Here is a 4,598-nt window from a genome sequence, read left to right on the forward strand (position 1 = left end):
GACCTGGTGAATGCAAGAGAAATTACTGTCTCTCCCTTAACTGCTGCTGTTGCTAAGTCGCTTTAGTCGTGTCCAACTCTGTGCGACCCCATAGACGGCAGCCCACCAGGCTCCTTCGTCCCTGGGATTCTCCAGGCAAGAATATTGGAGTAGGTTGCCATTTCCTTCTCCAGTGCATGAAAGTGAAAAGTGAAAGTGACGTCGCTCAGTCGTGTCTAACTCTTCGCGACCCCATGGGCTGTAGCCTACCAGGCTCCTCCGTCCATGGGGTTTCCCAGGCAAGAGTACTGGAGTGGGGTGCCATTGCCTTCTCTGCTCCCTTAACTACCTAGAATTTAAATTGGGGGGTTTTCTCAGGCAACAGTTTATTACTGGAGGTATACTTTATCTAAAGGGCCCATCTACATGGTAGGGCAAATATCTAATTACCAAATATCTGCTTTTCTTCTTATCATTCTCCTATCCTTGGAAGCTCCCAGGACCCATCCCATTCCTTAGCTCAGGATGTTTTATCAGTTCAGTTAAGTCGCTCAGTGGTGTTCGACTCTTTGCGACCCCATCAACCTCAGCACGCCAGGCCTCCCTGTCCATCACCAACTCCCGGAGTTTACCCAAAAGCATGTCCATTGAGTCGGTGATGCCATCCAACCATCTCATCCTCTGTCATCCCCTTCTCCTCTCACCTTCAATCTTTCCCAGCATCAGGGTCTTTTCAAATGAGTCAGTTCTTCACATCAGGTGGCCAAAGTATTGGAGTTTTGGCTTCAACATCAGTCCTTCCAATGAACACCCAGGACTGATCTCCTTCAGGATGGTATATAGTCCTCACTTTACTTTTCTGCCTCTGACCCTCTCCTGCATGTGGGGTCTGTGACCCTCTTATGTTTGTGGAATTCTCGTTAAGTATAAAATTAAATTTGATTTTCTCCTGTTAACTTCTGTCTCATGTCAATTTAGGGCTTCCCTGATGGCTCAGCTGGTAAAGAATCTGCCTGCAATGCAGGAGACCTGGGTTCAATCCCTGGGTTGGGAAGATCTCCTGGAGAAGGGAAAGGCTACCCACTCCAGTATTGGCCCAGAGAATTCCATGGACTGTATAGTCCATGGGGTTGCGAGAGCCAGGCATGACTGAGCAACTTTCACTTTCACGTCAATTTAATTTAGTCCAGCCAGAACTTAGAAGATTTCCTAGAGGAAAGTTTTCTTTCTTCCAAACAATATACACTATAGTTAACCCATGATTAACAGATAGTGGATAGACAGATAGATAGATAGGTATTTGTTGGCCAGAACCAACTGCCCCTATTAAGAATTCTTCTGGTTACTTACCATTTACTGAGGACTTACCATGCTTCAGGCACTTGTGTTTTCACATGCATTATTTTACTTGAATGGTGTGATAGTTCCATGAGAAGATATAATCAGCTGCATCATATGGATGAGGATGAGGAAACTGAGGCTCAGGGAGGTTATTTATCCTCAAGTCACACAGCAAGAGCAAAGCATAGAAAACACTGACTCCAAAGTCCACACTCAGGGAATGTGGAGTGTTGGCATGATGACGTTGCATCACATGAGGGGCAAGGACTAGTCTACGGTCCTTAAAATGTTTCCTCTTCTTGAAATAACACATCTGGCATCATAGTCTTACCATTATAATGCAAGTGGCAGTGCACAGATATAAGATGTCACAGCAGGATCAAGGAAGCAGGTTATTTGGCTTTTTGTATTTGCAGTGATTTCTTCTCTTAGCTTGAGCAGAAGATGGGATATTGTCACCAATGTATTGCAAATGAGAATTCTCAAAGGTGAGTGACATGAAGCGTGGGACCCATTCTCAAACCTCACAAAGAGCGAGAACTTTGTCTCCTTTGAAAGAATGATGCTGCACCTGATTTGTCTAATAAAAGTTGCTTTTGTTTTCTTGATGAAAAAAAAAAACTTCAGAAATTAGATTTTTGGTTCTTCATTGTCAGTTACCTTAAAACAATAATCTTGCCAACTATGTGATGACAAGTGTTGGGTTTTAACCAAATGCAATTTTCCAGCATTTGCAGAAATGCCATGAGTTCTCTTTAAAACTCATTTAAATAAACATGGTCCCACTACTTCGGCAAAGCTGCTAAAATCAGAGTACTGGAAGTGAAATAAATGGATGGACCATCTCACTCCTTCAAAATAAAAACTATTTCAAGCTCCCTACCTCAAATGAGTGGAAAGTACAGCCTTTTTCTGGGAGCCTCAGCTGCTACTCTACAATTGTCCTCAAGGAATTTGGAAATTTCTCAGTCCAAGGAGCTGTTCTGCTCTCAGATGCCTGAATGAAAGTGAAATGAACAGTCCTCCAGTGCACAGGGAGGTCTAGTGCTCAGAGCGGGTTTTGGCGGTGTTGCAAACTGGTTCCCCGCCATCCACAAGACTTTTGTCCAGTGCTGAGTGGTTCAGATGGCTGCCGAGACCTGGTGCCTGGTGCGTTGCTCTTGGCTTCCCAAAGGGGTAATTTTTAAAGTTACAGTCGCGCCTGCAGTCTTTGTTCCCAACCCTAGGTTGTGTACTGTGCCAGAGTGCTTGGGGGTTACAGAGGGCTCAGCTCCCACTGCCGCAGGACAGAGTCTGCTCCCTGGCACGGTGTCTCAGTCACCACTCCAGGTTTCCCTAAGAAGGAGATCCCTCTTAGGGGCCTTTGACACCTTTTCCTACTAGCTGACTTCCATCCACGAGAACCTGGAGGAGAGGTGAGATCCAGTGCTGCTGACACCTTCCCAGACCTGAATGTTCGTGGAGAGGTCTGGGAAGGACGGCCTTTGTCAAGCCAGAGTGCTCTGGCCGTCACCTGCTCCAGTGATGGGCGTCCGGTTGCATTGTATTTGTGTGCTCAAGAGTGACCTTCATCGTGATTCCTCCCCAGCAATCTTGGGTATCTTGCTAACTCTATTTAGTCTCTGGAGTGGATTTCTTTTAAATGGAATCTCCTCTCTCTCTCTCTCTCACACACACACACACACACACACACAGAATCTGATTCTATATACCAAAATTTTCTTATTAGTAATTAATTGTTTAGTGGACTTTGATTAAAAATGACTAGAATTTATAAACACAAAATGGGACTCTTCATGAGTGGAATCTTCAGGATACCTAACAAGGTTTTATGTTTTGACATAACATAGGCTGAAATTGCTGACAGAGTTTTTAGTTGCGGAAAAAAAAATCATAGAATCATCTCTATTAAAGATTGGAATGAAACTTTTTTTTAAACATGACTTTTCCCTTTACCCCTGGATCTTTTGTCTAACCAATCATGGCTGTGTGAAATGTGTGAAAAGAAAATCAAGATGGAGCTGGTAACCAGGATGCCGTTGAGGAAATGTGATTTACGTCTCAGCCCAAATAAACCTTAATATCTTAACACATGCACCCAGAACATCTACCCAGTGTTCCAGAAACTCAAGATATTATCAAGCCCTTAACCTAAAATGACTCACGACAGCCTGTCCCTTAAGGACAATTATTTCCTTTCCTGAATCAAAGTCAATCAAAATTCTTGAACATCCTTGTAACTTTCTCCTGTATAAGCTCCTGACTCTTTCTCCTGTGACACTTGTTCAGGTTTACCTGAATCTGTGTCTCTTGAACTGCAGTTCTTAAAACCTCAAATAAGGCTCTTTGTTCTCTGCAGCCTTGGTCCTGATTATTGCTGGACAAGTTGTTGATATGAACTCAAGCAATTAGGTAGCCTGCTTTATGTCTCTCATTCTTAAAGAACAAGTAAGTAGCTTGAGTAACTTCATCTCCATCTAAACTAGACAAACTTTGTCTAAACTAGACAAAATTTCAGTCTTCCCCTGACACATCTGTAATATAAATGAAATACATTCCAAGTTCCATTCATACACATTTGTCTGCTTTTCAGGGCAAGATCAAACATGCATAGAGTAACCATAATAATTACAGAGTTTACTGTGTGTTAGGCGTTGTTCTGAGGATCTTACTAATGTTAACTCTTCTACTCCTCACGAAAATACCATTAGGTATGTATTATCATTATCGCCAATTTCCACATCAATTTAGGCACAGAGAAATTAAGTAACTTGACCAATGTCACTCAGCTTGTGACAGAGCTAGAAATGAAGACCCAGGCATAACGTGGCTCCTGAGTATATGATATTGACTTTTATAGACATTAATGATTAACTAATACAATGTTTTCTGAGCACCAACTTGATTAAAGGCATTGGTTAAAAACTACAAGGAATTCAAAGAATAATACATGGTCTCTGCCTTCAAGAAACTCCTCTTTCGGTTTTTACCTCCAGCAGAAAGCAGCTGCTGTGGGTGGTTATTACTGTCAACCTGAATCCATCACCTTGTCTGTGGTGTCAGTGACCCAGAGTTTCATGCCAGAATTACAGGCGTAGGAGTTGAGCAATATCTTAAACTTCAGCTGAATCTCTTCCTTTTACAAATTTAAAAACTGAACCGCAGAGAAATGTCTTACTTGAAGCCACAAGGTTAAGGATAAAGTACAACTAGAAAGGCAATTTCTTATCTCCCGATCAGTAAAATATGTTCATGAAAATGTGCAAAAGTCAAAAGTA

This window comes from Giraffa tippelskirchi, chromosome 6 (genome assembly GCF_054371585.1).
Source record: "Giraffa tippelskirchi isolate mGirTip1 chromosome 6, T2T-mGirTip1v1.2.pri, whole genome shotgun sequence".
Taxonomy (NCBI): domain Eukaryota; kingdom Metazoa; phylum Chordata; class Mammalia; order Artiodactyla; family Giraffidae; genus Giraffa; species Giraffa tippelskirchi.